General features: G+C 48.4%; 1 protein-coding gene across 1 annotated transcript in view; it reads left to right on the forward strand.

The window, feature by feature from the left end:
* dynlrb1 (dynein, light chain, roadblock-type 1) overlaps positions 1-21,958 on the forward strand; it is a 242,234-nt gene that overhangs the window by 103,928 nt on the left and 116,348 nt on the right. The window lies entirely within an intron of this gene.

The following is a 21,958-nucleotide window of genomic DNA, read 5'->3' on the forward strand; positions in this document are numbered from 1 at the left end:
AGGGAGAATCCGTGACGGACATTTATTTAAGGACGAGAGAAAACAAAGACTAACAAAGCCTGCACACAAATCACACTGTGTGTTCATCATATATACTTGTTGCCCAAAAGAAACACTAAAGATATGGAAGTAATAGAACAGGTCTGAAGCCTACCCATGTGTGGTAGAAGATATTTTTAGGAACATAAATCAGGAAAGCAGCTTAATTTATGTTTGGCTGTTTAAAGTCCCCATGAAATGAACTCCCATTACTTTTTGCTTCCTGGAAAACAGAGTATCTTTAATGACGACCTCATGCTGCAGTGTAAACTCCAACCAATAAAGCCATCACAGATTTTGGAACAATCCCGCCCCTCCGCTCCTCCCATCAAAGCAAACTGCCTTTCTCTCCCTGACTCATATTCCATTGGTTTAGACTTTTGAATGATCCCTCACTGTCATGTTCTTGTAATGCGTTATTAGTTACATTTTAAAATTAGAATGTTGTTACTTTTATTTTTCTTTCATGTTGTTTCATTTTTGTTAGCACAAATATAAACAAGTACAGATCCTGTACAGGCCCACGGCGCGTGTGTTGAATTCCACTAGCTGCGGCCACACGGATCCGTCGGAAAACGGACAGAATTATTGACGGATAGATTTCTGTCCATTGGGCTGTTTGGGAACGTCAACATGGTGGAGAGGCAGAAATACAGCAGCCTAGCTTCGCTCATAATGGTGCTACTTCACAGAAAAAAGAAGAATAAGTATAAATTAAATAAGAAACTGATCTGGAAAACCTCCAGTCATCCCAACGTTGTACCTGGCTTTCTCCGTTTTATCTTTGTTTTGGTTAAACTGTTGTGTCTGTGATCGCCGCTACTTTTTCCAAAACAAACCTAGGAACGCCTCTGATTGGCCAACAGATGGTGACGAATCCGTCTGTCCAGAAAAAGTTCAACTGGCTGATAGAGACGTTCGCATCATCAGCGCTGTCCGGACAACAGACAGCTCTTATTGAAAATGAATTTAAATGAAAGGAGACAGACAGACACAACGGATCAGTGTTGCCGCGGCTAACGTAACTTAAATACCACAGGTAATGACGTTACCTGCCGTTAAAGTTTGTCGGGCAGCAGAAGACGTGGATGTCTGTAAATTGGCGGACATTGGGGCCCACTGTGTCAGACTGAATGTGGCATTTAGCCCGTAGGTGAGAGGCCAACTCTTAGTCAAAGACGCCCTCTAGAGGCCATCTCACGAAGCGACATTAAACGAAGCGACAGGTGTGTAAAAAAGTAGAAAAAAGTGAAAATCCCACTATATCTTGTTAAAATAACATGCTGCTAATTGGAAAAAAAAGCAATCTAAGTCTGCATGATCTAAATTAGGTTGGCTTTCTGTTTTAAAAAAGAAGCAATAGTCTTCCATTGCATTTTAAAACAATGATCGACAACACACTTGAGCGGCACAAGCCATATCACTGCAGCATGTTTCTCAAGTAGGTAACACGAAAGTACTCTAACAAGTTACTTTTGTTTCGTAACATTGTAACATAAATTGTTACTTTTTAAAGTATGTAACAAAGTAACTTTCTCCGACACTGGTAGTAACATGGTCCGCGGTCGTGTTGGTAACCAGTGGGTGGGCTTCTGGTTTGTCACACGATCACATCCTCTGTTTCTGTATGGCTCAATTAAACTATGTGTTAGTATTCTATTGGATCTGTTGGTCAAATCAACCAATGTGTGCTTATGTATAAATATATAGGCTTTCAGACATATTGTTTCATAAACTCTGATGAAGGCAATGAGCCAAAACACGTTGGTTTTGCTAATAAACGTTTGTTCCCAGTACTGCAAATGTAGCTGGAATTTATTCTTTTCCAGTAACGTGGTCCGCTCTCAGGTAGGAATGTTTATAACTGAAGGAGTGTGAAGCAGGGCGTTGCTGAAAAAGAGCTTACCTGCCCAGTAAATCTTCCCAGGGTAAATAAAGGTTGAGAATAAAACTTTTTAAAAATGTGTAATTGACAATATCACTATTGTTGTGGGGAAGAAACTTGCTGTGTGACCTGAGAGCAAAACCCAAACTCTCAACAGCTCCAACACGCCTTTATTTTTGTAGATTTGTAGAAACCGCAGTGCATAAGAATGTAAGAAAAGACGTTTGTTGGTTCATATTTGCTTATTTTATTCATATCTAAATCAGATTTTTCCGATGTGAAAGACACTCACCTCCAGGCTTTTCCCTGCCAGCCTGCAGTGCTCCACATGTTCTCTAGCAGCCGGCCAGTAGATCTGATGGAGAGAGGAAAACACATGTACAGTACAGACAGTCTGATCATCATTTCCAAGGCTTATTAGATTAGATCTGTTCTATTAACCCACAGATTCACAACCTTTTTCATAGTGGGACCCACTCTGCAAAAAAATCTCCATCTTAACAAGTCATTTAGTCTATTATTGATTCCTAAAATTATAATTTTCTTAAAATAAGTGAAAAAATCTACCGATGGGGTTTGATAATTTCACTTTCCAGTGCAAATCAATTTGTTTTAAGAATTTTGTAGAATAAATTGTCATTTTCTTGAGTGCAGTAATCTGCCTTATTCTGACTTGTTTCAAGATATTGACACGATATTGAAAAAATAGATTTGAAGGCTGAATATGAGACTAAATGACTTGTTGAGATGGATGTTTTTTGCAGTGTGAAAGTTAGACGGCAGGGATTCATTTTACAACATTTTTAATCACAATACCATTATCTGTTCGAAAATTCAGGCTGCTCTTTTTGAGGCAGGTTGATTTAAGAATCAGCATTGCGTGGAAAAACTCTGATCAATTTACAGTTTTTTGCAATTGGTTACAAGCATTTCTCAGTATTGAGTTCACTGTTTCAAATCTCTTCACACAGCACAGCAGCACACTGTGTCGACCAAACAGTGAACGATATTTCATTGTTCAACTCAACCACCAGCAAAACTCTATGTATCTACAGCCCATTTTGCAAATGTTTACATACTGTTTTCAAAACCATTGAATTCAAAAAAATTACTACAGGTTAAATAATACTATAGGTTCAACTGGAGGTAATTTGAGCTGGAGGGGCATCAAGTATGAATGAGGTTGTAAAGAAGAAAAATTATGTAATATTCACATATTCCAAAGTGTGTGTGTGTGTGTGTGTGTGTGCATTCAGTGCCACACCCCACCTCTCTCAGACAGCCTGTCTACTCCCTCTATCTTGCCATCTATCCTCCCGTCCCATTCCATCCATCTTTTTCCTCTTTCCCCCCGCTCTCTCTCCTGTTCCTCCCCTATGTCTCTCTCTCTCTCTCTCTCTCTCTAGCTCTCTCTCATTGTCATATCTGTTTCTAATGGGTGATTGGAGTTGCCGTTGGTGCTTTTGAAAAGGGCAGAGGTCACCACAAGACCTTTGCGTGTGCCGTGATTAGGATCCTGACATCACCACGATTCCTGTTGTCTGTGGATATTTGGAACATTTCAAAGGTAAGTCACCGGCCGGTCTGTTAAAATTCAAGCTGTTGCCGAATTTACCAGAACACCCTACTGATTACTAATAGTCTCAAGTTATATTTTCCAATGTGTGTTTTTTGCCAATAATAAGGCAACAACAATTTCCAGATTTTTGAATGGACCTTGGTGTGGTAGGAGGGCCTTCAGCCTCGGCCCGCTCCTGTGTGTTTGAATGCAGAAATCTCTGCAGGCTGTTTGTTTCACTCACTACTATTCGGGAACCTCTGCTGATATTTATTTATTGTCATATTATGCTTCAGTAAAGCAGAAATATGACACATAGACGCTTTAATGCCCATGCAAAGTCTAAACACACCGATGTATTTGCCATAGTCAGAAGCACCTACTGTCTGTTCTACTGCAGGTTTGTCCGACCTCCCAGAAGTCATAGGCTCCTGTTGTTTTTTAAAATCAATTAAAAACTGCTCAGAGACACAACGCTGCATAGACGAATGTAATCCATCATTTTAAGTAAGTAAGTGTAAATTAGTAAAAAATGATTAGGTGTGAATGGGGCTACATAGCTAAAGCTTTTTGCAGACTGTGCAATTGTGACCGTCTTTTGCGTTCACTTTATGTCAGACGATTGGAGAGAAGTAAAATCTTGATTATCAGCCTGTCAGACTGTAGGCTACATATTGAAGCCTTTCCATGGATTGGCTGTCCTTGACCTTGTCCCACTGAATGAACAAAGACCGTTAACCATCTTTGAAGACAAAAGATTTTTCCCAGATGTGAAAAATGTGTCTGGGACGGAATTAAGACGGACAAAATGGTACAGTCTGCAAACACCTTAAGCCTGTTCATGTGAATATGCAGCTATCAAATGTTTTTGTGGTTTTGAAATGAATTCAGCTCCAGCATCTCCTAATACCATAGCTTGCATGACCACAGATTTTTTTTTCTGACACATCTTCCCCCCAGCATTATAGCTAACCAACACTTATTGGCCAAGCGGTCTCAAATTAAAAAATCTACATGAAAGTGTTGTTTGTGACGGTATTGCGGCTCCAGTAGCACCGGGCCAATCTGAGAGTGGTTTTCCTTCTGCTACACCCGCTCTGATTCTGCCTTGTCACTGCCACCAGTGTGCAGTAATGGAAAAAGTTAAATAGTGTTACGGTGAGGTGTGGTGAGGACCCAAAATGCAGACACAGACACAAGGGGCTGGAGCACAGTTCAAAAGACAGTTTATTTACTGTACTGGTAGCTGGTAGCTGGAAGCTGGAGCAAGGACCCGGGCAGGCAGTCGGAGCCCTGGAGCTGAGGATAAGGCGCGAAGCTGGGCCAAGGCAGGACAGGGAAAGTGCTGAGGAGAGCCAGGCAGAGCAGGTTCCAAAGAGCAGGGAGCTGAACTGATCCGATGAGGGAAGCAGACGAGGCAGGAGGACTGGAGACAGAGGCTGGAGTCTGGCTGGCAGGCGGAATGGTAGCTGAGTCTTTGCATGAACAGCATGTATGATCCAGCGGAGAGTGGATGGCAAACTGGGGATAAATACTGTGGCTGATAGGAAGCAGGTGAGGAGACCGGTGATGAGCTGATTACAGGCAGGTGTGGAGGGAAGGAGCAGAGAAGGGAGGAAAGACCAAGGGCATCTAGTGGCTGGCAGGAGGATGGCAGGACTGGGGAGTGAAAGGGGTGGTGACCAGGACACAGGGGCAGACCATGGCAGACACAAGGGCTAGGGCTAGGGCTAAGAGGGCAGACACTAGAGCTGAAAGGGGCAAAATCATGGCAGACAGGGGCAGACCATGACAGTACCCTCCCCTCAAGGGACGGCTCCTGACGTCCCACCAAGCTGAACAGGAACACCGAGCAGGGTGGGTGGAGGGGGCCTGGAGGAGGGATTTGGAGGCAAGTGGCCCGGGGGCAGGACAAAGGCCGAACAGAGGCCAAACAGGAAGCCTCAGGCGGACGGCCTGGAGGCTGGACAGGAGGGCAGTGCAGGTCTGGACGATGGCCTGGATACTGGCGACGAGGATGGAGCAGCTCCGGAAATCGACCTGGAAGCTGGCGACGTAGGAGAAGCAGCTCTGGAGGACGGCCAGAGTGGCGGAGCAGCTCTGGAGGACGGCCAGAGTGGCGGAGCAGCTCTGGAGGACGACCAGAGTGGCGGAGCAGCTCTGGAGGACGAGCAGGAGGACGACCAGAGTGGCGGAGCAGCTCTGGAGGACGACCAGAGTGACGGAGCAGCTCTGGAGGACGACCAGAGTGGCGGAGCAGCTCTGGAGGACGACCAGAGTGACGGAGCAGCTCTGGAGGACGGGCAGGAGGACGACCAGAGTGGCGTAACAGCTCTGGAGGACGAGCAGGAGGATGACCAGAGTGGCGGAGCAGCTCTGGAGGACGAGCCGGAGGACGACCAGAGTGGCGGAGCAGCTCTGGAGGACGGGCAGGAGGACGACCAGAGTGGCGGAGCAGCTCTGGAGGACGGGCGGGAGGACGACCAAAGTGGCGGAGCCGCTCTGGAGGACGGGCAGGAGGACGAACACACAGGCGGAGTCGCCCAGGAGGATAACCAGGAGACCGGCGATGCAGACGGGACCGCGCAGGAGGTCGACGATGTAGGCAGGACCACACCAGAGGCCGGCGACGTAGGCGGGACCGCTCAGGAGGTCGACGACGTTGGCTGGGCCGCTCAGGAGATCGACGACGTAGCTGGAGGTCAGGAAGTCGATGACGAAGCTGGAGGTCAGGAAATGCAGCAAGCACCAGAAGATTCGGCTGCAGGTCGGGGCAGGTTGCGGGATCAGCTTCCAGCGTCGGGAGTGCAGGACCGGAAGCCGGAGACTGGAATGCAGGAGCAGAGGCCGGAGACTGGAGTACTGGATCGGAGGCCGGAGACTGGAGTACAGGACCGGAGGCCGGAGACTGGAGTGCAGGACCCGAAACCGGAGACTGGAGTGCAGGGCCGGAGGCCGAAGACTGGAGTGCAGGACCGGAAACCGAAGACTGGAGTGCAGGACCGGAAACCGGAAACTGGAGTGCAGGACTGGAAACCGGAAACTGGAGTGCAGGACCGGAGGCCGGAGACTGGAGTGCAGGGCCGGAGGCCGGAGACTGGAGTGCAGGGGCGGAGGCCGGAGACTGGAGTGCAGGGCCGGAGGCCGGAGACTGGAGTGCAGGTCCGGAAACCAAAGACTGGAAAGCAGGACCGGGGGCCGGAGACTGGAGTACAGGACCGGAAACCGGAGACTGGAAAGCAGGACCGGCACCGGTGTTACAGGAGTCACAGGAGACATAGAAATTGTCGGTGTCACTGGAGTAGTCAGTGTCACTGGAGTCGACGGTGTCATCGGAGTCACTGGAATCACTAGAGGCACTGGAATCACTAGAGTCGCTGGAGCTGACCAGGGACTGGAATGCAGGACCGGAGTCCTGCAGTGGCCGTCGGCGGAGATGGCCGACGGGGAATAGTAGGGCGTCGGCAAATGCGGCCGATGGTAGGGAATCTGGCCGGATGACGGCAGGCATGGCCGGAGGAGCCAGAGGAACAGGAGGCTGCTGGAGCCCAGCCACAGGAGACTGCAGCAGAACTGGTACTGAAGACTGCTGCAATTCAGGCTCAGCGAATTGCTGCAACACCGGAACCGAAGACAGTTGCAGCCCAGGAACAGAAGGCTCAAACAGCTCAGAAACAGAAAGCTCTTGCAGCATAGGAACAGGGGACCGCCGCAGCTCGAGGACTGGGAGCCTTCGCGGCGCAGGAGCGGGGGACTGCTGCAGCTCAGCAGGAACAGGAGATTGCTGCAGCTCAGCAGGGACAGGAGATTGCTGCAGCATAGGAACAGGGGACCGCCGCAGCTCGAGGACTGGGAGCTTACGCGGCGCAGGAGCAGGGGACTGCTGCAGCTCAGCAGGAACAGGAGATTGCTGCAGCTCAGCAGGGACAGGAGACCGCCGCAGCTCAGTAGGGACAGGAGACCGCCGCAGCTCGGGGACCAGGATCTTCCGCGGCGCAGGGACAGGAGACCACCGCAGCCCGGGGACTGGCAGCTTTCGTGGCGCAGGAACAGGAGACCACCGCAGCTCAGAGACTGGGAGCTTACGCGGCGCAGGAGCAGGGGACTGCTGCAGCTCAGCAGGAACGGGAGATTGCTGCAGCTCAGCAGGGACGGGAGATTGCTGCAGCTCAGCAGGGACGGGAGATTGCTGCAGCTCAGCAGGGACGGGAGATTGCTGCAGCCCAGCAGGGACAGGAGACCGCCGCAGCTCGGGGACCGGGAGCTTCCGCGGCGCAGGAGCAGGGGACTGCTGCAGCTCAGCAGGAACAGGAGATTGCTGCAGCTCAGCAGGAACAGGAGATTGCTGCAGCTCAGCAGGGGCAGGAGATTGCTGCAGCTCAGCAGGGGCAGGAGATTGCTGCAGCTCAGCAGGGGCAGGAGATTGCTGCAGCCCAGCAGGGACAGTCTGGACATCAATAGTGGCGCTGGGGAACGGAGACTCTGTAGCGCTGGGCAGCGGAGACTCTGTGGCGCTGGGCAGCGGAGGCTCTGTGGCGCTGGGCAGCGGAGGCTCTGTGGCGCTGGGCTGCTGAGAGAGCCAGTGGCGTCGGGAGCCATGGGGACCTCGCCTCCTTTTGGAGACTCCGCGGTTCCCCGTGAAAAAGGCAAGGCGAGTCCCTTCATAGGGTGACTGCTGGACGTCAGGGTGGCTCCACAGCAGATCCATATTAATCTCAGGGAATGCAGAATCAGGACAGGTAGGTAGTGAGCTAGCCGGCTCAGGACAGGCAGGCTGCAGACTCACAAACCCGAGCCTAACCGACTGGAGTGCAGGCTGGTTGCGAGCAGTCTGAAGTGCAGACCGAGGTGCAGGCTGGAGGCTAGCAGGCCGGGAAACAGGCTGCGATGCAGGCTGGTGGTTAGCAGGCTGTATCACGTGGCAAGATGCAGGCAGGAAGCTAGCTGGCCGATTGCTAGCAGACAAGGCTGCTTGACGGGCAAAGTAAGCAAAAAGGGAAATAGTCTGTAATCCAGTTGGTGAGGGTGTGTCTGCTGGGTCCATGACTGGCTGGATCATACTGTTACGGTGAGGTGTGGTGAGGACCCAAAATGCAGACACAGACACAAGGGGCTGGAGCACAGTTCAAAAGACAGTTTATTTACTGTACTGGTAGCTGGTAGCTGGAAGCTGGAGCAAGGACCCGGGCAGGCAGTCGGAGCCCTGGAGCTGAGGATAAGGCGCGAAGCTGGGCCAAGGCAGGACAGGGAAAGTGCTGAGGAGAGCCAGGCAGAGCAGGTTCCAAAGAGCAGGGAGCTGAACTGATCCGATGAGGGAAGCAGACGAGGCAGGAGGACTGGAGACAGAGGCTGGAGTCTGGCTGGCAGGCGGAATGGTAGCTGAGTCTTTGCATGAACAGCATGTATGATCCAGCGGAGAGTGGATGGCAAACTGGGGATAAATACTGTGGCTGATAGGAAGCAGGTGAGGAGACCGGTGATGAGCTGATTACAGGCAGGTGTGGAGGGAAGGAGCAGAGAAGGGAGGAAAGACCAAGGGCATCTAGTGGCTGGCAGGAGGATGGCAGGACTGGGGAGTGAAAGGGGTGGTGACCAGGACACAGGGGCAGACCATGGCAGACACAAGGGCTAGGGCTAAGAGGGCAGACACTAGAGCTGAAAGGGGCAAAATCATGGCAGACAGGGGCAGACCATGACAAATAGTCCCCATTAAATGTAATAATTAGCTGCCGGATAACAGATATAATAACAACAGAATAAATAATACATATACAATACATGTATACATGTAATAATACATGTATATATACTTTTGAAACACTCAACATTATATTATATTGTATTATATTATATTGTATTGTAATATATTATATTATATTATATTTGGAATAAAGTTTAATGCTGTATTATCACTTTTTAAAGATGTTTCATTGATCCATCATAGTGCACTAGGTTGTAAATTAAGCAAATTAATGAATTATATGAATGAATATATAAAATAATAAATAACCAACAAAGTAATGTGTAGATTTAATTTTTTTTATTTTGAAGAGGAAAACAGATGGAGCTAGATGTGGTTCTATGATGTTAATCTCCACTGTAGGTGTTATCATCCTCTTCTATGCCAGATGTGCAGGACAGAAGTTTCCAGAGTCCTCTGAAAATCTTCTGATAGCGTTTGTTCTTTAATTTCTCTGGCTGTGGGTTTCATCGCTGAAGGCCGAAGCATCGGCATCTTCCTGTGCGATGCAGGTCTTTGTTTTCTCCCTCTGGCTGGGAGCTTGAACAGTGACTTAGTGGTCTTACTGTTCAGGGTCAGGCATGCAGCACAGAAATTTCCTAAAAAATCTGCTGACACCTTTCTTCTTCTTCGCCCTCTTGGTTTCATTGCTGAAGGCCGAAGCATTGTCATCTTCCTGTGCGATGCAGGTCTTCTTGTTCGCCCACTTGCTGTGGGTTTTCCAGTGTCCACCAGAAAATCTTCTGTTAGCCTTCTTTTTTGCCCACTTGCTGTGGGCTCGATCATTGAAGGCAGAAGCATCGGCATCTTGCTGTTCGATGCACATATTTGCTTTTGCCCTCTGGCTCGGGGCTTGAACATGGACGTTCCAAGCGAAGTCTGCAGCATAGTAAACTTCCTCATGGTTGTCTTCGATGTCAGGTGTCCAGGTCAGAGATTTCCAGAGGCCTCTGAAAAATCCCCTGATACCCTTCTTTTTTGCCCTCTTGCCATGGGCTTCATCGCAGGAGTCTGAAGCATCATCTTCCTCCTGTTCGATGCAAGTCTTCTTTTTCCCCCTCTTGCTGTGGGTTTTCCAGAGTCCTCCAGAAAATCTTCTGCTCCCCCTCTCTTGTTTTGCCCTGGGCTTCTTCACTTGGCTGTCATCCGACTCAACTGCCTTGCTGTTGGTTTTGCCCAGGCAGTTTGTGGCCAAGTTGCTTGGAGGAAGGTCAGGGGTATCAGACACGCTGCAGTCCACAGTGGCATCTGCCGCCTCATCATTTGGAGCCAAGTTGTCCAAAGCCATAACTGACTCAGCTCTTTCAATGACAGCCCTGAGTTTGTTTGCCAACTCAACGAGTTCCTTATCCATAATGTTGTCATTAATGGTTGTTTTTGGAGGTGCAGAGGGGCCTTCCACCTTTGGGGCACATTCAGTGGTCGGTTCAGCTGGAGCCGGGACACAGTTGGATTTCACACTGAGCTCCATAGTAGCCTCCTGTGCCACAGCCGCAGACGGAGCCAAGTCACCTCCATGTGGAGAAGGAACCTCCACATTTTCAGCCAGGGCTGTTTCAACGTTCTGGCGGGGTGTTACCGTGGCACTCATGTTCCTTTGGACAGAGGTCTGGGAGGCCTGGGTGGTACGGGAGGACTGCGGGGCACGGGAGACCTGGGTGGTACCGGAGGCCTGGGTGGTACCGGAGGCCTGGGTGGTATTGGAGACCTGGGTGGTACCGGAGGCCTGCGGGGCACGGGAGGCCTCTGCGGTACGGGAGACCTGGGTGGTACCGGAGGCCTGGGTGGTAACGGAGACCTGGGTGGTACCAGAGACCTGGGTGGTATCGGAGGCCTGCGGGGCACGGGAGGCCTCTGAGGTACTGGAGACTTGGGTGGTACCGGAGACCTGGGTGGTACCGGAGACCTGGGTGGGACCGGAGGCCTGGGTGGTACTGGAGGCCTCGGTGGTACGGGAGACCTGGGTGGTACCGGAGGCCTGGGTGGTACCGGAAACCTGGGTGGGACCGGAGGCCTCGGTGGTACTGGAGGCATCGGTGGTACCGGAGACCTGGGTGGTACCGAAGGCCTGGGTGGTACCGGAGACCTGGGTGGTACCGGAGCCCTGGGTAGTACCGGAGGCCTGCGGGGCATGGGAGGCCTCTGAGGTACAGGAGACCTGGGTGGTACCGGAGGCCTGGGTGGTACCAAAGACCTGGGTGGTACCGGAGACCTGGGTGGTACTGGAGACCTGGGTGGGACTGGAGGCCTGGGTGGTACTGGAGGCCTCGGTGGTACGGGAGACCTGGGTGGTACCGGAGGCCTGGGTGATATCGGAGACCTCGGTGGTACCGGAGGCCTGTGGGGCATGGGAGGCCTCTGAGGTACGGGAGACCTGGGTGGTACCAGAGGGCTGGGTGGGACCGGTGGCCTGGGTGGTACTGGAGGCCTCGGTGGTACTGGAGACCCGGGTGGTACCGGATGCCTGGGTGTTACCGGAGGCCTGGGTGGTACCGGTGGCCTGAGAGGTACGGGAGACCTGGGGGGTACGGGAGGCCTGGGTGGTACCAGAGGCCTGGGTGGTAACAGAGACCTGGGTGGTACCGGAGACCTGGGTGGGACCGGAGGCCTGGGTGGGACCGGAGGCCTGCGGGGCATGGGAGGCCTCTGAGGTATGGGAGACCTGGGTGGTACTGGAGGCCTGGGTGGTACCGGAGACCTGGGTGGGACCGGAGGCCTGGGTGGTACTGGAGGCCTGGGTGGTACCGGAGCCCTGGGTAGTACCGGAGGCCTGCGGGGCATGGGAGGCCTCTGAGGTACGGGAGACCTGGGGGGTATGGGAGGCCTGGGTGGTACCAGAGGCCTGGGTGGTAACGGAGACCTGGGTGGTACCGGAGACCTGGGTGGGACCGGAGGCCTGGGTGGGACCGGAGGCCTGGGTGGTACTGGAGGCCTCGGTGGTACTGGAGACCTGGGTGGTACCAGAGGCCTGGGTGATATCGGAGACCTGGGTGGTACCGGAGGCCTGCGGGGCACGGGAGGCCTCTGAGGTATGGGAGACCTGGGTGGTACTGGAGGCCTGGGTGGTACCAGAGACCTGGGTGGGACCGGAGGCCTGGGTGGTACTGGAGGCCTTGGTGGTACGGGAGACCTGGGTGGTACCGGAGGCCTGGGTGATATCGGAGACCTCGGTGGTACCGGAGGCCTGTGGGGCATGGGAGGCCTCTGAGGTACGGGAGACCTGGGTGGTACCAGAGGGCTGGGTGGGACCGGTGGCCTGGGTGGTACTGGAGGCCTCGGTGGTACTGGAGACCTGGGTGGTACCGGATGCCTGGGTGTTACCGGAGGCCTGGGTGGTACCGGTGGCCTGAGAGGTACGGGAGACCTGGGGGGTACGGGAGGCCTGGGTGGTACTGGAGGCCTCGGTGGTACCGGAGACCTGGGTGGTACCGGAGGCCTGGGTGATATCGGAGACCTCGGTGGTACCGGAGGCCTGTGGGGCATGGGAGGCCTCTGAGGTACGGGAGACCTGGGTGGTACCAGAGGGCTGGGTGGGACCGGTGGCCTGGGTGGTACTGGAGGCCTCGGTGGTACTGGAGACCTGGGTGGTACCGGATGCCTGGGTGTTACCGGAGGCCTGGGTGGTACCGGTGGCCTGAGAGGTACGGGAGACCTGGGGGGTACGGGAGGCCTGGGTGGTACCAGAGGCCTGGGTGGTAACAGAGACCTGGGTGGTACCGGAGACCTGGGTGGGACCGGAGGCCTGGGTGGGACCGGAGGCCTGCGGGGCATGGGAGGCCTCTGAGGTATGGGAGACCTGGGTGGTACTGGAGGCCTGGGTGGTACCGGAGGCCTGGGTGGTACCGGAGCCCTGGGTAGTACCGGAGGCCTGCGGGGCATGGGAGGCCTCTGAGGTACGGGAGACCTGGGGGGTATGGGAGGCCTGGGTGGTACCAGAGGCCTGGGTGGTAACGGAGACCTGGGTGGTACCGGAGACCTGGGTGGGACCGGAGGCCTGGGTGGGACCGGAGGCCTGGGTGGTACTGGAGGCCTCGGTGGTACTGGAGACCTGGGTGGTACCAGAGGCCTGGGTGATATCGGAGACCTGGGTGGTACCGGAGGCCTGCGGGGCACGGGAGGCCTCTGAGGTATGGGAGACCTGGGTGGTACTGGAGGCCTGGGTGGTACCAGAGACCTGGGTGGGACCGGAGGCCTGGGTGGTACTGGAGGCCTTGGTGGTAACGGAGACCTGGGTGGTACCGGATGCCTGGGTGGTACCGGTGGCCTGAGAGGTACGGGAGACCTGGGTGGTACGGGAGGCCTGGGTGGTACGCGGGGCCTGGGTGGTACGTGGGGTCTGGGTGATACGCGGGGCGTGGGTGGTACGCGGGGTCTGGGTGATACGCGGGGAGTGGGTGGTACGCGGGACCTGGGTGGTACGCGGGGTCTGGGTGATACGCGGGGCGTGGGTGGTACGCGGGACCTGGGTGGTATGCGAGACCTGGGTGGTACCGGAGGCCTGGGGGGCACGGGAGGCCCAGGAGGTACGGGATTGCTGGGGAGCACCGGAAGGTACAGCAACGAACAATCTATCCCAAAATGCCGATCTGGAGTTGGATGGATTTGCATATTCCAGCATATCCCTTACTGTCATGTAGTTAGTGGACAACATCCAGAGTGCATTCTCAACGTTGAGATGCAGCGTGGCCTCTTTTGGGTTGTCCGTGAAGGACAGGTCTGGATTGGTGACCTTGACCTTGTTGATCAGCTTGAGTAGCCGACTCCAGATTAGCCTGCGTTCTTCTCGGCAGCTGTATTGGTGCTCATCGTCCTGTGAGAGGGCCCCCTTGAGGACCCTCCTGACGGAGTCCTTGCTCAGTATAAGTGTCTGGAAGAAGAGAGGAAGAGTAATGGTTAATTATCATTTCATTTAATCTCCATTTGTCACAAATGTATCTATAGAATAGAAAACTTTAATCTCCTCATTGAGGCAGGTTTTGCAGCTTAAAAAACAGTTACAGCAGACAGCACTTATTTCAACATTCAGCACATACTCATATCACATGGTAAAAGTGGAATCACCTTTTATGATAAAAAGCATACTGTGCAGTACTAATAATACTAATACTAATACAGTTTCAGTTTCAGTGCTTTTTTGTCAACAACCCTCAGGTGACATGCACATAGCAAGACAAAATACATACTATACAGCATGTATAATACAATATGTACATATCCGGATAAAGTGCATACTGAGAAGTGCACACCTCATAATGCAGCAGCATATTTAACTACATCATGAGTTAAATCGTTTACAAGTAGTAATGAAAAAAGTAAAAACAAGCAACCTTAAAGAAAAGAAAGAAAAAAAACTGTAGGACTGGAGTAGCCTACATTTAATTGGCTAGCTGCTTTTATGGCTCCATCTTATCTCCACTGCCTGTTTAACTGAGTGATGGCTGAAGGGATAAATGAGTTCCTGATTGTATTTGTTTTAGACTGTGGACATCTGAACCTGCGTCCAGATGGTAGAGCCCCAAACTCATGGTTAAGAGGGTGGGAAATATCTGCAGCAATCTTATCTGCCATTTTATTCAGTCTGGTCAAGTATAGGTGAGCTAGATCTCTCTGCTGCTCGCCTATGATTTTACCATATTTACCACAATCCTAGTCTGTTTATGTGTGCCACCTTAGCATTACCATACCAACAGACCAGACAATTGCACAGAATACTTTTGCTATATTACTCTATGTGATAGTATATTATTAGTCAAGTGTATAAGCAAGTATACACCAATAGCCCACATTAGCCTATGAGGATTTTGTGTATACCCAGCTAAAAATGACCAGTGTAAAGTAAATCTATCAGAAATTGAGTCAATCTGCACACACACAGACTTAGGAATGAGGGCTACATTGTGCACGTGTGTGTGTGTGTGTGTGTGTGTGTGAAGTCCGGGGGCAGGGTAGATCACTCAAATCTTTGTTTTTACTGTCACAGGCAAAAAAGGGCAATTCTCGCCTATTTTAACTACAAGTATCGTTCAAAGTTTTTTTTTAAGTACAGAAGTGCACTATATTTACCAAGCAGTCAAAGTTCACAGAAATCCAGGATGTGATACTTATTTTCAGCAATTAATGTGCATAAAATGTAAGAAAATAAAATAATAAAATCAAGTTTTAGATTGTTCCAGACCCCTTTGTCTATCACAGACTAAGCCAATGGGCTTCTACATTGTCATATAGGGGAGGAACACAATGCGGAAGAAAGCACAGCCAAAGTAACACCGAGTCTGTCCGGCAGCTTCAACTAATCATATAAAATATTAACGGCTATATTGAAACTTTTCAATCAGATTTTCTTTAAGCCTAAAGGGATGAGGATTTTTCAAACCCAAGTTTTGTAGAATACAATCAAGTGGAATCGTTTATCAGACGTTTGTTTATGGTGAGACAGCAAGCTGCAGTGGAATAGAGGCGAGTAAATAGAATTTCCAAAGCGTCTTTAAAAAAAGCTATACTGGACATTTTGGCCTCAACGACCACTTTGCCAGAAAGAATACAATCATCTAAGATATATTTCATTAAAATATTGATGTGATCTGTTGATACATATTATTAAATTAGTTAAATATCATTCATTAGTATCTTCCGTCACGCCGGCGTTACCGCTAGGTGGCGCTTGGGGGTAAGACTACATTATATGTACTCAAGTTCTGTGTTAACAACGCTGTGACTGACGTGCATCATGGGACATGTAGTACAGTTAAACCTGAGAATCAAGGTGGCTTAAAGATTGGATAACCAATACTGGACCAACACGTACTTAAAATGGGTACCAAGTATGCACTTGTACACTAAATCACCCTGAACAGTCTGGGTTACTTTGAACAGATAATTATACTAATTTCCATTTTCCATTCCATTTTCTCCAATTCAATTCATTTATTAGAGAGCTAGACAACAGGTGCGCTTCCCCACATTTCTCCACATTTCGAATATTTTACATAGATAATATTTCCTAATATTAATTTGAGAAAGTTAAAGTCTTTACTTACGGTCATCAACTTCCAATTGCTTGTAGGTTGTGTAGAAAAAAGTCCTGAGGTTTCGATTTCCGCTGTGTTGAGGTTCACTGAAAGGTTCAGAAAAGCTGTGTGGCTGTCTGAAGCCTCAACGCTGGTATTTATTGCAAATCCATGGAATGTTCATTACCTGTGCCACTGTGACTTCACTCATAAGGCTCACCTCTGGTGTCTGCCTATGCAGATGAGCACCTGTGTATTCCTGGTCATAGCAGCTCATTGTGAGGCCATTATGACAGTAAAAATTCTATGCTTAATTAATTGCACACAGAACAAAAAATAGGAACAGTGATAATTGCAAGTAGGCTAACTATTTACATATATAGCTAATGTCCATTTGAATCTTTGTGTCATCCCCTGGCAAAGAGCATCTTACTACACAGGCAAACAACTACACAACCTCTGAAATTCTATGCTTGGTTTGGGCTATTGCACACACAAAAAAGAAGTGCAAACAGGCAGTAATAATTGCAAACAAGTTTACATAGGGTGTAAACATAACTAGTGCAACGCAGGAAGCAGGGACATGCAGAGAGTTCTTGTGCTAGTGCTCAAATGAAAAAAGGGGAATCTACAGTGTCAAACAGTCTGTGGAATAATCTCTGTGTTTTAGGAGTGCAGCAATGCGGTGTTGTTATATCCCTTTACTTTACTCATCTGTTATATTTGCTTCCATCTTTTGTCTTTCTGTCTCACTGTCCTCTTCTTTCTGCCCCTCATCTCTCTGCATTTCTGTCTGCCTGTGCTAAATATTAAATAAACATCTTCTCACATGTGAGAAGGACAGAGAAAGGGGCAATGCACCGTGCAAACAATCTCATGAGCGTTGTGCATTTGCTCAAATAGTTTTGCTCGTATCTCTACAATTTATGAACTATTCGGAAAATGCCTAAAATAAAATAATACATTTATGCAGGTGCCCAAGCACCCAAAAAAGTACATATGTAAATGAGACCAACCACAGCTGATTCCCATCTCAGTTGGAGACCTACACAACTACATCAGTTTTACTGTATTACAGTATTGTAATTTTTGTTTCCATTACTTTTCTTTTTGTGTGTTTTGTAGTTACTGTGTGCCAAAAATTCCGGACAAAAACAAAGCTGAAGCCTTTCTGAGGAGATGACATTCTGTTTTTGTGGAAAATAAAAGCTAAGCTATTTATAATAGCAAAAGAAAAAATAAAACTAGTGCACAAAATCATTTGCTACTTCAAAGATTGAGGTAAAATGCTGCATGTAACGCTGCCTGTTGCAGTGTGTTTCAGGTCGGTGTGTTCTGACTGAAGTGTTCTTGTTGGGAGAAATCTAGTGCTGCTGTTTCAGTAGAATGGTTTGATTTGGAGACACGCATGCGGTGTTTTGGTGGTTTTGGTGCATTTTGGACATGAAATGAACTGTTGTGCCAAGCTGCATGTTGCTGCAGAGAGTTGCATGAAGAGTTTTGAAAAAGTGAACTCAGTATGGAGAAATGCTTGTAACTAATTGTAAAAAACGGTAAATGACAGCAGCAGTATGTTATGATATCTCACCGTTCGCGTCGGCAGCTCCAAGCTGTCGGACCTCAGCAGGTAGATGTGGTCTTTCCCTCCAACCAACAGCCAGCCTTGATCCTCGTCCAATAGCAAGGCCTGGTAGCCCCCGCTAACCCCGCCCTCCCAAAATACACCCGAACTGTTCTTCATGTCTGAGAGAGAGAGAGAGAGAGAGAGAGAGAGAGAGAGAGAGAGAGAGAGAGAGAGAGAGAGAGAGAAGATTTTAGTTTTATTTTAACTTTTATTCAAATATTCAAGTTCAAATTATTCAAGGCCAGTGTTGTGATTACTTTTTTCAGTAACGAGTAGTGTAAGGGATTACAATTTCACATTACTGTACAGTACAGTTACTAATCCCAGTAATTTAAACCTTAACTCCCCTTAAACAGATTGAAGGGTTGGTTTTACTAGCTAAAAAAGCAAAACAAAAGATGGTGAGGGAGAGACGCAAACTTTCAGCCGCTGGAAGTTTTCTCATTACTTTGAATTGATCTCAGTCAAGGAGGCAAATAACATTATCATCTGTTAACACAACATCCAGTTTATCAAAGCAGTTCATCAGTCAGGCCGTTCGCCTCTCGTCTCCCTGGGGAGTCGGTGCTAAAGCAGGCAGAAAACGACCTGAACAAGCAGAGCAAATTAACCTCGAAGCTCCACCCAAACCCTGCTGACCGGCTGCCAGCCTGTCTGGACTAGAATTCTGTCGATCCAGCCTGCCTGAGCTGTAAATTATAAGCAAAGCAAAGATAGAAAATGACTGGTTTTATTCCACAAATGCAATATGTTAAGAATGATTTCATCTTCAAAAGTCTGATATTGGCTAATCACTTCAGTGTTCCATAATGGGCTGTAGTTTTATAGCCAATCATTTCCGCCATGTCTGACAACACCCTGCAAGGAAGCTATGCACCTTTTGGTGATATGCCACTCCCAACACCACGCCCCCTTTTGGCCAGTCGACATGAAAAGTTAATCAGTTCTTCCTTGGCCCATAACCAACCTTCATACCAAGTTTTGTACAAATCCGTTCCCAACTTTTTGAGATATCCTGCTAACAGACGGACGGACAGACAAACACACAGGCGCAGGTGAAAACATTACCTCCTTGGTGGAGGTAATTAACCTTAAAATACTATCAGTACCATGCCTGCAACCCCTGCCAGCAAGCAGCGGTGGAAAAAGTACTCAAATCCTTTACTTAAGTAAAAGTAGCAATACCATAATGGAAAAATACTTAAGTAAAAGTAAAAGTTCTGCATTCAATAATGTACGTAAGTAAAAAAGTATAAGTACTCATTCTTTCAGAGTGTTAAATTGTTGATGCATTAAGTATTTTAATGTTGTCGGTCTAACTGCTCCATATACTGTTGGGGAGTTTAAACTCTAACAATGCATCATATTTTATGAGCTTATTGTCTGCTTTGCATGTAAAACCTTATTCTGCAAAGTAACTAGTAACTCCAGCCGGCAGATAAATGTAGTGGAGGAAAACTAGAAATACTCAAGTAAAGTGCCAGTACCTCAAAATTGTACTTGAGTAAATGTACTTTGTTACTTGCCACCTTCAAGCTATGAGTTGGCACAGAAAAATAGGTCACAAGACTGTTTCTAGTGGGTCCCCGCATGCCAAGAGCTCTATTATGCTTTTAATGAGCCTGAGTCCCAGGACAGCAATACATTTACTGAATTTGGGCTCAGTGTAGGTAAATCTTAAGAACCCCTGCTGTGAATGCTTACTTGAATAATAAGAGCAAATTAAGCTTGAAATTCTACATGTCTCTGTACCCGCCCTGTGAGTCTGATGAGCCGCCTGCCTGCTCTGCAAATAATCACCTGAACAAGCGAAGGAAATTAACCATGAAACTGTGTAAGCCTCTCTGCATGCGAACCTGGCCTGCCTGTAAAAGAAGAGTGGACCACACACTGAGAGGCTGATCTTGGCTCAAGTCTCAAGTCGAGTCTCAAGTCTAAATGTAGAACAGCAAGTCAAGGCAAGTCGAGTCCAGTATCAATTTAATATCTTAAAGAAAACAAAATATCTAGGACTTCTCAATTCAATATGGTTTTAATAGGATGAAAAGCTGGTAAGAGCATCATGAGTTTGATTTCTATAATCAGTTTCAACTTCAATAAATTCACTCATTCCATACAAATTCAGAAAACAGAATTTAAATTCAGTCGTCTGCTGGAACAAATCTCATCACTTTCAATCTAAGTCATTTACACAAACACAAGATCTCAAGTCAAGACTTTAGAAACCTTTTCAAGTCGAAGTGAAAACAAGACACCGCAAGCTTAGACCCTCAGTGAGAACGAAGAAAAACTCCCACGAAAACCTCCATTAGGGGAAAAAATGGAAGAAACCTTGAACTTGAACCCCTGAAACCTGACACAGTTCTCATACCTGCAAGCCATTTTATAGCCCTAAATCATGTAGTTTATGTGTGATTGTTTCTTAACTGATTGCAGCTCAGGCTGACGACTCTGGTAAAGATTTTTCAAATAGTTTATCTGAAAATAAAATTGTTCCAAATGTTTCTACAATTCATTCTTTTCATCTCCTGAGTGTAGGCACACACCTGCACCTACAGCGCGTGCCCATGCACACATGCACACGTGCACACACACGCACGTGCACACACACACACACACACACACACCTGGTTTTCCTGATGGTTTTCACACATGGAGCAGTATTTTGATCCAGACAGATCTAAGGTAAAGTACACACATTCTCTCCCTCTCTCTCTCTCTCACACACACAGACACACACACACACACACACACACACACACACACACACAGTGCTAAGTTAGGGTTCAGCTCTTCTTCCTTCCTGAAATCAGATCTGACGGCGCATGCCAGATCTCTTCATGGTCCTTTTATGAGATCTTCACAGATTATCATTCATAGCGAACATCTACTCTCAAACACACACACACACACACACACACACGCACACACACCCACACGCACACACACACAAACAGACATTTTCTTAATAAGAAGTGAATATTTTGAGTTCAAATTGCAAAAAAACTGTAAAATGTTATGAATACACCTAAAACTAAGGTAAAAAAAAATATCCCAGCTTTGTAAAAACATTGGTACTGGGAATCATTTTATTTCTTTCCGAGACAAAATGATGTAACCATGTACAGTGAGAGGTGGCGAACAGATCCCGGATCTCCACGTCAGCGCTGATATACGATATTAACCTGAGCCTCAGAGTCGGATAGAGCGGCAGACGATAAAACAAAGCCGCACTTTGATAGAGCTGCTCCACTTGGCTCTGCCTCACGGAGTCCTACACATCCTATACATCAAGAGAAGGAACGACGGGAAATACGGCGCGTGATGGAGGAGAGCAGAGCGGGAGATATCTCACAGTGCGCTCCCTGAGGGGGCTGCGCTGGAAAATATGACATGAAATAGTGAAGAGGAGAGAAAACCAAATGCTTTGCGTCACACATGAACCATTGTTCTGTGTCAAATATGTCTTCTCTTTCCCCGCAGTTCTCCATTCGTTTTCCTGATAACTTGTACAGCCTCCCCCATTTTTTATGTCACTGGTGCTAAGAAGTGGAACTGTAGAAAAGACATTGAGAACTTGTAAAAACACATAGCTGTCCGTAAGAGAAACAGCCATTTGCAATGTTTATGCCTAATCACACATTACCATGCCCACTGATTCCCCTCATTAGCATATGCTTGAGGAAATGGAAATCGAATGTGCAGCAATAAATAAATGAATAAAAATGTGAGCTATTTATTTGTTTATTGTTTTTTTATTTATTAATTTACGCATTTCTATAAATATTCCCACATTTATTTGACCATTTATTGATTCATTCATTTATTGATTTATTTATTCCTATATTTGTTATTGCATTTGTTTATCCATTCATTCATTCATTTATTACTTTACTTGTTATTGCATTTATTCATTCATTCATTGATTTCTGTCAGTCAATGTCTGAGTTCTTTCTCTTGGCCAGATGAGAATTATTTGATTGGTAAAGGCTTCAGTGAGCCTGGAGGCAATTCAGTTAAGTGGCTAAACGTTGCTTTTCCTTTCAATCAAGGCTGAAGCTGATCTTGATTGCTTCTGATTGGTCAGCGGTGATCTGGATTACCG

The sequence above is a fragment of the Centroberyx gerrardi genome, chromosome 5 (genome assembly GCF_048128805.1).
Source record: "Centroberyx gerrardi isolate f3 chromosome 5, fCenGer3.hap1.cur.20231027, whole genome shotgun sequence".
Lineage (NCBI taxonomy): Eukaryota > Metazoa > Chordata > Actinopteri > Beryciformes > Berycidae > Centroberyx > Centroberyx gerrardi.